Here is an 18,488-nt window from a genome sequence, read left to right on the forward strand (position 1 = left end):
ATTATGCGCACAATAGACCAGCCTAACGCTCTGTAGTTTGGAATATATTGATGTGGGACATAGACAACTTTGATAAATATCCCCCATTGAGTGTGTGTGTGTGTATATATATATGTGTATATTATATATATATATATATATATATATATATATATATATATATATATATATATATATATATATATATATAGATATAGATAGATTTATAAAAATCAATGGGGGAGATGTATCATTATTTGTCTATTATAGACACAGTTCTACTCCTTTACACTACTTGTCTATTGTACACTCTTGCTCAGAATTTACTAAGGCTGTACACTCCTTTGGTAAATGTTGTGCAAATATAGAAACGCCCCCCCCCCCTCGCTCTACCGTAAACTCCTTCTCTACCTCACAGAAAAAGTGGACGTAGGGGTTTTGTTCTATTGCTTTGAGGCCAGAATTCCATTGAGGTTTTTTGTCCATCACAAAAAATGCCAGAAAAACTGTCCCAGTTTTTTTCTGCATTTTGTCAGTTTTTCTTGCGTTTTTGCTGGTGTGTGGAAACAAAAAAACTGTACTAAACTTTTTGTTGTTTTTCTTTTTTGAAATTTAGATATGTGGATGCGGAGGACTGTGCCAGATTGTGGATTGCGATGATGAACAGTGTTTTTTTTTTAACTGTCATTAAATGGGTTAACAAGGGCTGTGGGGGAGTGTTTTTTTAAATAAAACATTTTTTTTCAATGTGTTGTGTTTTTTTATCATTGAATTTTCAGGCTTAGTAGTGGAAGCCATCTTGTAGACAGAATCCATTACTAAGCCAGATCTTAGTGTTAGCCCCCAAAACAGCTAGCGCTAACCCCCAATTATTACCCCGATAACCACCGGCACAGGGGTTCCGGGAAGAGCTGGTACCAACAGGCCCGGTGCGTCAAAAATGGCGCTCCTGGGCCTAGGCGGTAAAAGGCTAGCATTATTTAGGCTGGGGAGGGCCAGTATCAATGGTCCTCTCCTACCCTGGTAATGTCAGGCTGTTGCTGCTTGGTTGGCATCTTGCTGATACTGAAAAAATGAGGGAACCACACACTTTTTATTTTTTATAAATAAATTAAAAAAAATAAAATGCATAGGGTTCCCCCTATTTTTAGTATCAGCCAGATACCAACCAAGCAGCAATAGCCTGACATTACCAGGGTGGACGAGGACCATTGTTACTGGCCCTCCACAGCCTAAATAACGCCAGCCTCTTACCACCTAGGCCCAGGAGCGCCTGGACACTCCGGGCCTGTCTGCTCTGGCTCTTCCCGGCACCCCTGTGGCGGTGGGTACCGGGGTAATAATTGGGGGTTAGCGCTAGCTGATTTTGGGGCTAACGCTAAGCCCCGGCTTAGTAATGGAGTCCGTCTATAAGACAGCTTCCACTACTAACCCTTAAAATTAAATTATAAAAAACAAGACACATTGAAAAAAAAAATTATTTAAAAAAAAATACTCCCCCCCACAGCCCTCGTTAACGATTTTATTGAAATAAAAAATATAAAACGCTGGTCATCGTCACAGTCCACCGAATCTGATGTAGTCCTCCGCATTCACGTATCTGAAATGAGAAGAAAAGAAAAACAAGAAATATGGGTTAGTACATTTTTTTTTGCTCTCCCCTGGGAAGAGCGCACATAATGCAGCGTGTTCCTAAACAGGGAGCCTCCAATTGTTGCTAAACTAAAACTCCCATCATGGGGGGCTGTAGTTAAGCAACAGCTGGAGTCTCCCTTTTTGGGAAAACACTGCCAGAAAGGCTCTGTTCCCATTATGCAAAACGCATAATGTGAACAGAGAACTGTCCCCCTGCCCTTGGATAACTACTCCTATCAAGGGACAGAGCCTGTCCCATGATGGGAGTAGTTGTAGTACCGCAGCGCTGCTGAGGGATGGCACTTGCACATCCCCCAGCTGCAGGACTTTTAGGACTACTTACTCCCATCATGGACAGACTCCGCCCATGATGGGAGTTATAGTCCAGGGACTAAGGTGCAGATCGCACCGGGTCATTCTGCAGAGACCCGCTGCGATCCGCATTTATTAAGATAACAAGCCTGCGGTACATACTTCTACACTGAGCATCCCACCAGCTTCTATATACACTGTCATAATTCATAATCCCCGCTGCCGGGAGAGGGGAGCTCTGATTGGTCAATAGCTATCCACCAATCAGAGCTCCCGTGTTCCGGCGGCGATTATGAATTATGACAGTGTATATAGAAGCTGGCAGGGAGCGCGATGTAAACGCATGTAAGGCCGGCTTGTATAGTTAATAATTGCGGATCGCAACAGATCTCCAGAGAATTATCTGCTGCGATCCGCATTTAAGTTAAAAAGTCGGCGGGACATGCACCTACCCTGCGCTCCTATATACACTAACATAATTCATAATCGCCGCTGCCGGGAGAGGGAAACACATCTTCATGTAACAATTTTGCATATCCAGTTGAATGGCCCCCAAGGTCTCCCGATCTGACCCCCTTAGACTTTTATCTTTGGGGTTATCTGAAGGCAATTGTCTATGCTGTGAAGATACGAGATGTGCAGCACCTGAAACTACGGATACTGGAAGCATGTGCTAGCATTTCTCCTGCGGTGTTGCTATCAGTGTGTGAAGAGTGGGAGAAGAGGGTTGCCTTGACATTCCAACACAATGGGCAGCACATTGAACACATTTTATAAGTGGTCAGAAACTTGTAAATAACTCATGAAAGAATAAAGTTACGTTAAAACCAAACACATCATTGTTTTTCTTGTGAAATTCACAATAAGTTTGATGTGTCACATGACCCCCTTCCTATTGAAAAAACAAAAGTTGGATTCAAAATGGCCGACTTCAAAATGGCCGCCATGGTCACCACCCATCTTGAAAAGTTTTCCCCCTCACATATACTAATGTGCCACAAACAGGAAGTTAATATCGCCAACCATTCCCATTTTATTTAGGTGAATCCATATAAATGGCCCACCCTGTATATATATTTACATACATATACACACACACATATTCAGGCTATTTTTTTAGCCTATACAATGTCTGTTTTTTGTCTGACATGCGGGGCTTAGATGCGGGGTTGGAGAGGAGGCCTGCAGCCAGCAACATCCGTCAACCAGCACAACTACCGTGTGCTCACTCACCAGGCCACGGGATCTTCAAAATCTGCACAGTCACTGGCTGGTTAGCAGTAGTGTGTGCCTCCTACAGGCACTTCTGCTAAAGAGCAGCAAGACATCAGTGACCCCACCAGAGATGAGTGCGGAGAAGAACCCACCTCTAACTCTTTCATCCTCTGCAGTGAACACAACAGACTCCATTTCTGGCCCTTCACAAGGGCTGCCAGTTAGTTACAAATGTTTAAGTTTAATAAACTGGGTGAGATGTCAGTGAGCACCCAGTGGTGATGTCAGGGGGCGACAATGAATGGCGTAAATGTAAAAAATTACTAACGTTCAGAATTACTGATTTTTAGTCAGTTCATATAACAAGAAAAAATTATAAAAATGAAGCCATGAAACGTCCCAACTTAACTAAAATGGTACCGATAAAACATACATGGCGCAAAAAATAAATAAATTAAATTAAATTAAAAAAAGCCCTCACATAGCTTTGTATATGTATAAATAGAAAAGTGTTATAGGAGTCAAAAGAGGACAATTTCAGGCATATTCAATTTTCTTACCCAAATTATATAGATTTTATTTTACTACTATAAAGAAATATGTTTTTGTATCACTGCAATTGTATTGACCTACAGAAGATAATGTGGTCATTTTAACTGTAAAATATACTGCGTAGACACTGACCCCCACCCAAAATAAAAGTTGCAAAATGTCAGTTTTTTTATTTTGAAAATATATCTTTTTCTTCACGTAGTAAAAGATTTATTTATTGTACGTGTGCGGGGCATCTATATAGGTGTGGCTTACACATGGTTGGGCGCATTGGGGGGCCTCATGATCCTCTATATTGACTGGGGGCCCATGAGTTGTCAGTCCACCCCTGACAACTCATGGTGTAAGTCCACCAGCCTTTAAATAATTCGAGACAGAATACTACATCATCGGCCAATGCATTTCGAAATAAGAAACTCTGGAGTGCACTTGTGGGCTATATTCTAACAGTGCCTAAACAATACAGTGCATTAAATATTGCCAAATACTGTTCAACTCAAATAATGCCACCTATACAATGCATAAAGTTGTACCATTCACTGCACAAATATTGTTGTACAGTGCATTATACACCACCATACAGTGCTCAGATAAGGTTACCATAAAATACCACCATACAGCGCTGAAATATGATACTATATTATATGCATAAAATACCACTATTTTGCACATATACCACCAAAGAGTGCCAAAATAATGCCACTACAATATTCAAGCAAAAATACTAAACAATGCTTCATTATGCCATTCCGTACCCCAATAATACTGCCACATGCTGCCCCTACAACAATGCAATAAAATGCCTACATAAGAAATCCTGGATCCTGGGATATTAGGTCACACAAAGTTGTATTTAGATAATGTGAAGGGTGGTGCCTTTAATTTGGAGATGAAGGCCATCATAGAGTTGCCATGACAAAGCCTAAAAAGGAAAGCCCACTTGGGTATCCAGGGGCCCCTGCACACTACACATTGTAATATCATGTTCACTAGGATTGTCTGGCAGTGCATACATAAGTATGGGACCTAGTAATTGAGCTCTGACTGTAACAGGAAGGTCGTGTGGTCCAGAGAACTTCCTCTATTCTGCAGCTGAGGAGCATGGCTTCCGCTGATACAAATACTCAACCTCACACCCAAGAGTTCACACGCAACCAGAGATCTGTCTGCTGCCTGTGCTGAGGAAAATGCACTAAAACATTTCACCTCAGAGCTTAAAGGGGTTATCCAGGAAAAAAAATTTTTTTATACATCAACTGGCTCCACAAAGTTTAACAGATTTGTAAATTACTTCTACTAAAAAATCTTAATCCTTACAGTACTTATGAGCTTCTGAAGTTAAGGTTGTTCTTTTCTGTCTAAGTGCTCTCTGACGACACGTGTCTCAGGAACCGCCCAGTTTAGGCAGCAAATCCCCATAGCAAACCTCTTATAAACTGGGCGGTTCCCGAGACACGTGTCATCAGAGAGCACTTAGACAGAAAAGAACAACCTTAACTTCAGAAGCTCATAAGTACTGAAAGGGTTAAGCTTTTTTAATAGAAGTAATTTACAAATCTGCTTAACTTTCTGGAGCCAGTTGATATATATATAAAAAAGTTTTTTTCCTGGATAACCCCTTTAACTTCTGGTTCCTCTAGCACAGATCCTAAATTACAAAGTCTTCTTCTCCAGTCACGGCCAGAGCTGCAATCACATTTCTCCTGGTTTTCTCTTCATTTTCCAGTTCTGATGGCCAATGGGAAGATCCCTGAAAAGCAAACTGACAGCATTCTGGTACTGAGCATTGGATAATAAAATCTACTGTACACTGGATAATACAAGAAGGTGCACCATAGAGAAGCAGGCTGCTATACAGCATATAATACACATCTGTGCAGCATGGAACGGCAGTCTACTGTACAGCATATAATAAAAGACTGTACAGCAAAGAGAGGCAGTCTATCGTACAGTAGATCAAATAAAATGTGCAGCATGCAGGGACAGTCTACCGTAATGCAGATAATAAAAATTTGCAGCATGGAGAGGTAGTTTACTATACCGTAGTTAATACAAGTCTGCATCATGGAGAGACAATTTTATTATCTGCTGTACAGTAGACTGTCTCTCCAAGCTGCACACAATTATAAGAGACCGTCTACTGTACAGCTTATAAAACAAGTCAGTGCAGAAAAGAGTCTACTGTACAGCAAATAAAAAAATAATGTGCCGCGCTGGAGTCACAATTTATATAAATGTAGAGAAGTAGAGAAAAAGGACCAAGCTCAAAACACCGGAGGCACGAGTTATGGATGATAGATCCTTGCAGGGATGGTATTTATTAAAAATAACAAAAGTACAGATTACGCGTATCGAGGGTAACCCCCTCTTCCTCAGATCAACATCTTTATATAAAGGATAGGAGAAAAGAATGCAATTACCACAATTAATGTGGGTATAACGTCTGTCACCACTGGATGCTCATTGGGTTTCAACTGCAGTGTTTCTTCATATACCCCATAATCTCATTGCTGCAGCAGTAGCCATGTCTCAATCAAATGACAAAAAGACAAAAGACTACAACTTCACAAGACAAACATAGAAGAGACTACAACTCTACAAGATAAAGATGAGAGACTATAATTCCACACAACCATATTATCCGACAGCATTTCATAAAACACTTCACTAGATCCACTCATAAAATACGTGTACATGCACATATACTGTGTTAACACCCCGAAGCAGCGCAATTCTCCAACTATGCATGGAGTGACCCTTTGCCGGTATACTATAAAAGATTATATTCCCCACTGGTGTAATATAAAGAGGTCACTCTCTGAAAGACAATATCCTCTGCTGGTGTAATATATAGAAGTCACCCTTAGTTGGAGTAATCTATAAATCAAAAACGTCACCCTCTGCCGGCAAGATATACAGATAATATCCTCTGCCCACACAATATATTATTGCTACTCTCCACCGGCATAGTCCATAGCCTCACCACATCATAAAACCAACTGGATCCAACATATTCTGGATTATATAAGGAAACAGTTCATCACCTGGAACATTAGGTTATATCTGTACACAGCCCAGATGTTAAACACGTGACCTGGAACAGATGGGATATCACTGCCTCTCCTAAGCAGTATTAAAGTTTGCGCTTGTTGTGCTGTTCCAGAGATTCCTCACAGGTCTGAGAGAGCTCACTTACCATTCCCTGGGGGACACTGTCTCTCGACCGGATCCTGGGCTCACTTATCCAGAGCAAACAAAAGGTGGCAAATCCAATGCAGCTCTGATGAGACAGAGTAACAGTACCAGAGCAGCTGGAATGCAGCTTCTTATGTGTAATGAAAGGGGGGGCAGGAGAGAACCTGTGGCCAAGTCCAGGAGCCCATGTCTCAGCACAAGGCTGTAAGCAGGGAGGCTTCTCCGCCTTGCTCCCTCCCTGTGATGTCAGCAGCTGGGATTCCTCAGGGAGCCAGCGGCAGGTTCAAACTATTGAGCATTCAGATCCTGAGTGCACAGGCGGGGAGATACATGCACAAAACCAGGGGCACCAGCACTTTAAGTATTCTGCATTGAGAACAGCAGGATCTTAACCCTTTCACTGAAACCCTGATATCAGCTTTCCTGCAAAGAATGTAAGGCAAGACACTGTGACAAGAGAACAGCGCCAAAGGAAGGAGAAGCAATCAGCAGTACGGTGTATAAACATGGCAGGGACAACAGATCGACAGGCGCCATCCCTGCGGGAACAAAGGAAAGATTACTCTGTGCTGCCCTATCCACACAGATGGAACATTGATCTCACAGAGATAGTGCGCTCCATTATGACCCTAGCAGAGGCTCCCTGTGCACAAAGAACCCTCTTCATGAGGACCCTTTTTTTTTTTTGGTGGGAGAATCCCAAATTGATGTCAACCTTGATCTTGTGTGGGCTCCCCATACAGAACTCACTCTCTCCTGGTGAGGGCTCACTCTACCGAAGTCATCCTCCTCTGATGTTGGCTCCTTGTAAAGGAGGTATTGTGATTAAAGGGGTATCCCAGGCAAAACCTTTTTTTATATATATATCAACTGGCTCCAGAAAGTTAAACAGATTTGTAAATTACTTCTATTAAAAAATCTTAATCCTTCCAGTAATTATTAGCTTCTGAAGTTTTCTGTCTAACTGCTCAATGATGATGTCACGTCCCGGGAGCTGTGCATGATGGGAGAATATCCCCTGCACAGCTCCCGGGACGTGAGTCATCAGAGAGCAGTTAGACAGAAAACAACAACTCAACTTCAGAAGCTAATAACTATTGGAAGGATTAAGATTTTTTAATAGAAGTAATTTACAAATCTGTTTAACTTTCCGGAGCCAGTTGATATATAAAAAAAAGTTTTGGCCTGGAATACCCCTTTAAGGATTTTTTTCTCATTATGTCTCTCATAGTTGAGGTATACCTGTGGTGAAAATTACAGACCTCTCTCATCTTTTTAAGTTGGAGAACTTGTACAATTGGTGGCTGATTAACCCCTTCATGACCCAGCCCATTTTCACCTTCATGACCTGGGCATTTTTTGAAAATCTGACCACTGTCACTTTAAACATTAATAACTTTGGAATGCTTTTACTTATCATTCTGATTCCGAGATTGTTTTTTCGTGACATATTCTACTTTATGTTATTGGTAAAATTTCACTGATATTTGTATCCTTTCTTGGTAAAAAATCTAAAAATTTCATGAAAATTTTGAAAATTTAGCATTTTTCTAACTTTGAAAGTCTCTGCTTGAAAGGAAAATGGATATTCCAAATAAATTACATATTGATTCACATATACAATATGTCTACTTTGTGTTTGCATAAAAAATTGACAAGTTTATACTTTTGGAGGGCACCAGAGGGCTTCAAAGTTCCGCAGCAATTTTCCAATTTTTCTCAAGATTTTCAAAATCGTAATTTTTCAGGGCCCAGTTCAGGTTGGAAGTGGATTTTAATGGTCTTCATATTAGAAATACCCCATAAATGACCCCATTATAAAAACTGCACCCCCCAAAGTATTCAAAATGACATTCAGTAAGTGTTTTAACCCTTTAGGTGTTTCACAGGAATAGCAGCAAAGTGAAGGAGAAAATTCTAAATCTTCATTTTTTACACTCGCATTTTCTTGTAGACCCAATTTTTGAATTTTTACAAGGGGTAAAAGGAGAGAAATCACCCTAAAATTTGTAACCCAATTTCTCTCGAGTAAGGAAATACCTCATATGCGTATGTAAAGTGTTCGGCGGGCGCAGTAGAGGGCTCAGAAGGGAAGGAGCGACAATGGGATTTTGGAGAGTGAGTTTTTCTGAAAGGGTTTTTGGGGGGCATGTCAAATTTAGGAAGCCCCTATGGTGCCAGAACAGTGGACCCCCCCCCACATGTGACCCCATTTTGGAAACTATACGCCTCATGGAATTTAATAAGGGGTGCAGTGAGCATTTACACCCCACTGGCGTTTGACAGATATTTGAAACAGTGGACTGTGCAAATCAAAAATTTTATTTTTCATTTTCACAGACCACTGTTCCAAAAATCTGTCATACACCAGTGGGGTGTAAATGCTCACTGCACCCCTTATTAAATTCCGTGAGGGGTGTAGTTTCCAAAATGGGGTCACATATGGATATTTATTGTTTTGCGTTTGTCAGAACCGCTGTAACAATCAGCCACCCCTGTGCAAATCACCTCAAATGTACATGGTGCACTCTCCCTTCTGGGCCTTGTTGTGCGCCCCCAGAGCACTTTGCGCCCACATATGGGGTATCTCCGTAGTTGGGAGAAATTGCGTTACAAATTTTGGGGGTCTTTTTTCCCTTTTACCTCTTGTGAAAATGAAAAGTATAGGGCAACACCAGCATGTCAGTGTAAAAAAATTATTTTTTTACACTAACATGCTGGTGTAGACCCCAACTTCACCTTTTCATAAGGGGTTAAAGAAGAAAAAGCCCTCCAAAATTTGTAAGGCAATTTCTCCCGAGTACGGCGATACCCCATATGTGTCCCAAAACTGTTGCCCTGAAATACGACAGGGCTCCAAAGTGAGAGAGCGCCATGCGCATTTGAGGCCCGAATTAGGGATTTGCATAGGGGTGGACATAGGGGTATTCTATGCCAATGATTCCCAAACAGGGTGCCTCCAGCTGTTGCAAAACTCCCAGCATGCCTGGACAGTCAATGGCTGTCCAGCAATACTGGGAGTTATTATTATTTTGCAACAGCTGGAGGCTCAGTTTTGGAAACAGTAGCGTACCAGACGTTTTTCATTTTTTGGGGGGAGGGGGGCTGTGTAGGGGTATGTGTATATGTAGTGTTTTTTAATTTTTATTTTAGGTTAGTGTCAGTGTAGTGTAGTGTTTTTAGGGTACAGTCACATGGGCAGAGGTTCACAGCAAGTTTGCCGCTGGAAGTTTGAGCTGCAGCGCAAAATTTGCGCCATCTCAAACTTGCAGCACTCACTGTAAACCTCCGCCCATGTGAGTGTACCCTGTACATTCACATTGGGGGGAGGGGACAAACATCCAGCTGTTGCAAACTCCGAGCATGCCCTTTGGATGTCCGTGCATGCTGGGAGTTGTAGTTTTGCAACAGCTGGAGGAACACTGGTTTGGAAACACTAAGTTAAGTAATAAACTTTCAAGTGTTTTGCAACCAAACTTAGTGTTTCCAAACCAGTGTGCCTCCAGCTGTTGCAAAACTACAACTCCCAGCATGCATGGTCTGTCAGTGCATGCTGGGAGTTATAGTTTTGCAACAATTGCAACAGCTGGAGGCACTGAGGTAGGAAACAGACAATGTTTCCCAACTAGTGTGCCTCCAGTTGTTGCAAAACTACAACTCCCAGCATGCCCAGACTGCCCTGGCATGCTGGAAGTTGTAGTTCGGCAATATCTGAAGGATCAGATGTTGCCGAACTACAACTTCCAGCATGCTTGGGCAGTCTGGGAGTTGTAGTTTTGCAACATCTGGAGGTCCACAGTTTGGAGACCACTGTATAATGGTCTCCAATCTGTGCTCTTCCAGATGTTAGAGAACTACAACTCCCAGCATGCCTGGACAGACTGAGCATGCTGAGATTTGTAGTTTTGCAACATCTGGAAGAGCACAGATTGGAGACCATTATACAGTGGTCTCCAAACTGTGGGCCTCCAGATGTTGCAAAACTACAACTCCCAGCATGCCCAGAAAGCCAAAGGCTGTCTGGGCATGCTGGGAGTTGCAGTTTTGAAACTCTCAGAGGCAGCAGTGAGATCGCTTTACGGCGATCTCACTGCTGCCAATGAAGATGCTGCACTGCTGCCGGAAACTCACCTCCGGGACGCAGCGCCGCCAGGACCGCATGGAGGACGCCGGGACCGCCGGGACCGCTCGGGACACCGCTCGGACGGGTAAGTGACGCCGGGGGACGGGTCAGGGACACTTAGCAGAGCGGTGTGTGTCCCGATCCCCGTGATCGGGACTCACACACCGCGCTGCTAAGTATTCTGATAGCGAAACGCTGCTATCAGCTAGTCAGATTTGACCAGCTGATAGCAGCGATCGCTGGGGGTGGGGTGGGGGATGAAACCCCCCCGTGGTCGCACGGTAAGATGGCTGGCTATCAGTGATAGCCACCATCTTACCGAGCGCTGCGGGATGCCGCGAGTAGCGGCAGTAATGTTCATGACGTACCTGTATGTCATGGGTCGGGAACACCTTGCCACCCATGACGTACAGGTATGTCATAGGTCGGGAAAGGGTTAAATACTTTTTTGCCCCACTGTACATTTGTAAAACAAATTCAGGGTGGGGTCGTCAGCAGCGTTCAAGTCGTCCTTGGTGCTCGATTTGTCAGCCAGCATGGCGTGCTGGTGAGTGAGTCCATCAAACGGCTAGTGTTGGCGGGAAATTTAAACTTCAGAGCATTATTAAAGGGGTTCTCCACTGCTTTAACCTTCTTGGGGCAGTTAGGTATGTGGCTATATGTTATTACCCCTTTGTTTCCTGCTGGTAATGCTACTGTAGTTGGGTTATTTTTTACCTTATTTTCAAACTCGGAAGCTGGTAACTTCATTAGTTTGCTGGCTTTTTTTTTTTTTTCGACCACTGTTTTTTTTTCCAGCCGCCGCCGCCATCTTTCCATCGCTACATCACCCTGCAGGGTGTTGTGTTGAAGGCCGGCCTGCCCCAGGCTCCGTACCTGCCCGCCTCCCGCGCTGATGAATATTCCACCGTCATAATCGCGGACCTCCTTCCTTTCAGCTTCTTATAAGCTGATTGGGCTGCTCGCGGTGAATTGGCTCCGTTGTTGGGCGCATGCGCAGTTTGTCCTCGTTCGGGAGGGTCATCTGCGCATGTACCATTGTCTTTTCAGCTTCGGGACTGATGCGCTGGGGTATTGTTAACACTAACCTTGCCAGAGGGGAGTTCCTGTGTGCTGGACAGCTCCCGAAGGTTTGCTAGGCGCTCTCTGGCAGATGACCCTCCCGACCGAGGACGAACTGCGCATGCGCCCAACAATGGAGCCGATTCGCCGCGAGCAGCCCAATCAGCAATCAGCTTATAAGAAGCTGAAAGGAAGGAGGTCCGCGATTATGACGGTGGAATATTCATCAGCGCGGGAGGCGGGTACGTACGGAGCGTGGGGCAGGCCGGCCTCCAACACAACACCCTGCAGGGTGACGTAGCGATGGAAAGATGGCGGCGGCTGGAAAAAAAAAACAGTGGTCGAAAAAAGCCAGCAAACTAATGAAGTAACCAGCTTCCGGATTTGAAAATAAGGTAAAAAATAACCCAACTACAGTAGCGTTACCAGCAGGAAACAAAGGGGTAATAACATATAGCCACAGTACTATCTAACTGCCCCCAAGAAGGTTAAAGCAGTGGAGAAACTCTTTAAGGAACCTCTTGTGAGAGGAATGCAGCAGTGGTGCATTCAGTTCCATTGGGGAATCAGCACCAGGTGCGATCTGCCCAGCAGCACTTTCGGGCTTCGTTGTACAGCATTATGGCAGGGGGCAGTTTGCTGCCCGAGGGTCAATGTGGATATTCTGCCGGGACTACAATCTAATCAGAGGATGCCTGCATTTGCATGTGCAGTGCTACTGATCGGCATGGCAGCTCTTTGTGCCACAGTCCAGATCCTCTCCTCTGCCTGCACTGGTGTCTCGGATGTCAGAGAAGGTAAGCTCCAGCGCAGTTATAACAGTCGGGCAGGCCCAGCGAAGGTAAAAGGTGGATGCTTACGTGGCATTTTGTACGCTGCTGGTATAGGTAATGAGTCAATGGGTATAGGGTCACCGGTGCGGGCCTGCGCTGCTGTTACTAAGCCATGCCCAGGAGCCGAACTAGACTGTGTCAAGTGAGCATACAAGCAGGTGTTAACTTGGGGCTGCTCTGCAGTCTGGGGCCGGCTTCTATTCGGCAGCGCCACGTGAACCCGTGAATCACGTGGGCCACAACTGCTGGGCAAGGTGCATGTTCAGTTCAAGAGGTCTACGGGGGTCTTTTGTGAGCAGGGCTGTTCTAGTTCAATGGCAGTCACAGGAGCTGCTCTGCTACAAGGTGGTAGGCTAGAGCTTTTCTGTCCTCTAATATTGTTCTAACAGTTGGGGGTAAAGTCGGAGGCGGATTTATTGTACAGGCAGGGGTAACTGCTGGGTGATCTTGTGATGACACTCTTTGCATGATTTGACTAGTAGCGATCTAACTACACCTATTTTCATAGGCTGTGGTTTCATGGGTGCAGTGTGTGCATTGCCATGGTTTGTTCATGGCATTTGCACCACGGAAACACTCCTTTAGTGTGTATGCCTCACATGTATCCCTATGGCTGTCATGCAACGCATATATCCCTATAGCATTTACACCACGTGTATATTCCTGTAGCATGTATATTTCTCACCTGACTCTTTGCTTTTTCACCGTACATACATAACCACAGCTTTACACTACACACATTTAATATAGCTTTTTTACCATGCTTAAGTTACCAAAAGGTGATATACTGTGCATGTATTACCTGAAGCTGATAAATCATGCATTACGTTACTATGGCTGAAATGCAGTGCATACGTGGCTATGGCATAAGTTAGTATAGCTGTTTACCATGCATACATTACTATAGGTTATATTGTGCATACATTATAGCTGTCATTTCTGTTCATGCATTATCTTTAGCAGTTGTTTCTGTGCATATGTTACTATAGCTGTCATTTCCGTGCATAGGTTATCTATAGCTGTTATTTTCGCGAGGCAAAGATGATCCAGCTCACAAGGTTACAGTGCAAAAAAAATAAAAATTTGAAATTTTTTTTTGAAGCATTTAGATGTAAAATCAGTACGAAAGATCCATAAAAAAGTGAATGATGCATTTCAGACAGTGTGTCCTTAGTCATAGTCAATTGACTATGACTAAGGACACAATGCCCCTGATTTTCCAAGAATGGAGTGTAGTTTTCTTTGTGGGTTTTAATTTCCTACAATTTTTCCCACGGTATTTACTAAGGTTTCCCTACATTTAATTTTTTTATAAATGTTTATTTTTTTCAAATTTTTTATTTATTTTTTTTTTAACACACATGCTCTGATCTGTCAGGTTTTCCTCAGCTCAAATCCACTACATTTTCTGTCAGGGACATGCCCCCTTTTGGTGGCCACACCCACTTTCCCACTGGCCACGCCCCTTTTTCGGGGGAGGTCCCCAGTGAAATGGAGTTAGTCTTTTTTTTATTCTGCTGCAAATTCTGGCGCAGACAGAATTACTGGTGCACAACCCAACAAAACAGGTCACATTTACAATAGTAAATCAGGCCCACTGTCCAAAACACCTCAGTCACTTTTCATAGATCTTTTGCACTGATTTTACAATTGTTATATCTGTTTACATCCTCTTTGCTTCTCTAGATTCTTGTGCTGTGCTCCGGCTTCCTGAGCTCCAAGGTTAGTATCACATAAGATTAGCATCACATAAGTGGGATTATTATCACATAGTATCACCATGGAATATGGGAAAATCTGTGAGGCCAGACTGCCCCTTTGCTTTGTTGGGAACGGTCCCATACAGAGAAAGGAGAGGAGGATTACAGTTTCAATGAGGAACCAATACATCCCAGGATTAGACATCACTACCTTCCTGAAACATTTTGGTACAGTGATGAGGGACCTACCCACATACTGAACAGAAGTGGTTTTTGGACTGGCAAGTGGTCAGTGATTGTGCGTCTAAAGCCTCTTCAGTCCAAGATGATGTTCAGCACCTGCCTCACTCATTTTTCTTTGGCGTACTTGACAGGTCTCAACAGCTTCTACCTCGACATGCCACAGATCTTCAGGAAATGTGGTAGGAAAGGTCAGGAACAGAAGGGCTACATACAGAGATAGCCTGATTGTCATGTTGCAGGGCCCAAAAGCAAGGTCTGTCTCAAAAAGACTGTGAGCAATCTTTGTGGTAAGGCCATTCACATCTACAAGGACTGTCCAAAGAGATTCAGGACCTATACATATGTTGCTGCCAAGGGACAAGCAAATATATGTGACCCTCCACCCCCACCCCACCTACTCTGGCCCCAAAGGCAAGCAACAAGTAGGAGGGTAAGAAGGAGGTCAGGTGAGGAAGATAACAGTGACTCAGCCACACATTGTCACAGAGTGCTCAGGCATTGCTAGTTTGCATACAGTGTAGTCCTCCCTGGATCTGCTTTTTGCAGCCCCTTGCACTGCTCTACCATAGTACCTAATAAATTTAATAAACCACTGGTACTTGAGACCCGGTCAATGGCCCACTGGTCGGGTGTACAGTGATTTAGAGGGTTTCTCTCTTCCCCCAGGCTGAGCAGTTTGTCCACTCCTCAAGTGACCAACAATAACAACAGAAATTGATGCCCTAACTGTCTTTAGATAGAACACCAACTTAGGCCTCCACTGGCTGACAAAAAGGCAACAATAGATTGCGGTTAGTGAATACAGCAGGTAGGCTGGGTGCCGTTACCATCAGCAGAGCAGCCAGTTTGTAGGATTCTTATGGAAAATAAAGGACAGAGTCTGCCTATAACAATTAACTTGTCCTCAAGCCAATCTGAGGCCACCAAGTCTCTTCAGCGCAGGAAAAACCTCCATTAAGTCTCCTTGGAGATGATGGTTGAATTATTCCACTCAATAAGCAATAAAACATGTGCTTCCATCATATTCTCTTGCTGAATTAAATGGCAGTGCCAACAAATAAAAGCACAGATCAGATATCACTTATGGCCACTGATGAAGACAGCTCTGCCTGAGAAACTAGGGCAGTGTTTTCCAACCAGGGTGCCAGAGTTGTTGAGGACACCGGAGCCGCTGAGGACAGGACACGGGAGGTAGAGCCGCCAGAGATGGGACATAGGAGCTTGAGCTGCTACCGCCACTGGAGACAGGTGTTGAAGCCGCCGTAGCAGGTGATCGAAGAAGTTTACTGGGGGCCAAGTCAACATATTGCAAAACGCTAAAATCGCAATGCGATTGTGATTTATCGTGCAGCTCTAATGATTGCACTGATAGCATTGGTCATGGTCATCCCCAGAGCTAATGTGCAGGGAGACTAGTAGCATGTGGTGGTATGTGATGACAGATTTAGTTCAATGTGGGACACATATGGCTGAAGCAATAATGCACTTAAAATTTTATTCAACCCAGAAAATTGGACAGACCTCAAAGATGCCCATGGCCCTAGAAATATCAGAACATTTAGCAAGAATATGAAAGTGCCTGATGAACCTAAAAAGGCAGCTGCTGCTGTCATGGCACACATGTAAATGTAGTTCTACAAAAGCCAGGCAGCCACATATCCTCTAAATCCCTTGAATGCCTTATTCACATGGATGGGTCATATTTAAAAATAGGTTTGGGGGGGTTTGATAGTGATCATTGGGTGGCAGGAGATTAAGAACAAGGAGTTAAAAAGGAAAAAAAATCCTATAACAGCAGCAAAGGAGGCCTCAAAGCCATACACCTGGGTGTGTGCCTCAGGTCATTGCAAAGATCAGTGGGGCAGAGTATGATCCTCTGTGCATGAGACCACTGTAGTGTCCAGCCACATGATATAATAACCATGCCCTAAAATCTCATATCCTGTGCCTCCTGCAGCAGCACTAAAATCTTATGTGAAACCTGGAGATGTCTGCATGTAACCAGATCTTTACTCTAACTGGAACATCTATTACTTGTGTTTAGGTCTCTGCTTCGCCCACAAAAAGAATGTTACAATTCACTCTGCAATCAAGATAAGAACCAGGCCTCGATGCCTCCTTCGACAACATGTACTTCCAACAAGACTCCAGGAGCTGGTCACTGTGCCCAACACACTCTAGAAGTAGAACTTCACCAAAACACAACAAATCTTGTTGCACAGGAGAATAACACATCTACTCATCCTTAATTCCCTTATATAAAGGGGGGCCACCCACTATAATTCTGTGGATTTATGTATTAAGAAAGACTCTGTTAGCTCATCCGTATGATATTAGTGTGCTGTAATTGGAGACAATTTTTATTTACCACTGCCCCTCTTTAGGTTTTACATCGACAGATACAAAAATTTGTGCCCCCCCAGGCTGTTTCCATCTGACAGAGATTTGATCATTTACCACATTACACAACGATAATAAAGGAAAGTGTAAATCCACAAACAGCAGGAAGAAGCGGCATAGAGTCTGGCACAGGGCAGACTGGCACCATATACCGAAGCCTTTGCCAGCTTGTTGTCTGTCTCTTCCAGATAGGCTGGCACTCGTGCTTTGGCATGTGAGATCGCAGCTGGTCAGGAACTTGTGGAATGTGTTGCAGGAGTAATGCTCTGCACAAGACTCCTAGGAATGCACACCAACAATGCCCCCTGCATCCTACTCTAGAGATGATTGAGGTGTATGGCACATGATTATTATTAGTTCCCATTAGAAAGAAATATATAAAGCTGAATTATATAAGAGGCATAGTCATGAGACAAATGGAGGACTATATATAAATCACAATATAGAAGGTGGAGACTCTCAGGCTGTGATCACACCTCCTCAGTGTGACTGACAGTCCAGGCACGGCCCATGTCATGTTCAGGGAGGAAAGTGGTGACAAGGCCTGTCCTTACTGCTTTCATAGGACATCATTTGTTGATTATACTTCTCGTAGCAGATATTTGTTTGGGGTTGAAGGTTTTCCCTTTTTCCTTCTTTGAGTGTTCGTTACCTTATGTGGAGTTAAACACCTTGCTTCATTGCGTTTTTCAGATAACTCTGTAGTGATTTCTGGGTACATGCCACAGAATACCCATCTATTTGTCTTTTTGTTTCCTTTTTTTAGTAGAAAAAAAAAAAAAGGAAAACAATACATTTCTCACACTCTATACATTTTACTTTGGTTGACAATGCCAAGAAAGAAAGACAGCAGCAAGGATCTTAGGATAAAGAATCAATTAGAAGGCCATTTCAAAACAACTTGAAGTCCAACATTCTACACTTAATGATTATACACAAGTAGAAAACATTTATAGGGGATATGTAGTTTTAGATTGCTGGGGGCCCCCCCAAGTGCTGGCCAAACATATCTCTATGGGAGAGCCGAAGATAGCTGAACGGCTATCCATAGAGATTTATGGAGGAGACGTGGTGGTCAATGCTTCAGGTGGGATCATTCCACGAGACTACTCCTTTAAGGCTTCTTTGACACTAGCAAATTACTCCGTTTAGCAAGTTCCGTCGCTAGTTCCGTCCGTAACCAAATCCTATACGTCAGTTAGAAAATCCCATTATAGTCTATGGGATTTTTCTAATATC

The 18,488-nt window shown here is 43.5% G+C and overlaps 1 protein-coding gene across 3 annotated transcripts in view; it reads right to left on the minus strand.

Annotated features, from left to right (window-relative positions):
* SULF2 (sulfatase 2) overlaps positions 1 to 18,488 on the minus strand; it is a 135,180-nt gene that overhangs the window by 68,804 nt on the left and 47,888 nt on the right. The window contains exon 1 of one of the 3 annotated variants that reach the window (XM_056549011.1): positions 6,890 to 7,043. The exons of the other annotated variants lie outside the window; for them this stretch is intronic. The gene's annotated coding sequence lies outside the window, so the exon portion shown is untranslated. Of the gene's footprint in view, positions 1 to 6,889; positions 7,044 to 18,488 lie in introns of those variants that run through there. 3 annotated transcript variants of the gene reach the window in all.

The sequence above is a fragment of the Hyla sarda genome, chromosome 12 (genome assembly GCF_029499605.1).
Source record: "Hyla sarda isolate aHylSar1 chromosome 12, aHylSar1.hap1, whole genome shotgun sequence".
Lineage (NCBI taxonomy): Eukaryota > Metazoa > Chordata > Amphibia > Anura > Hylidae > Hyla > Hyla sarda.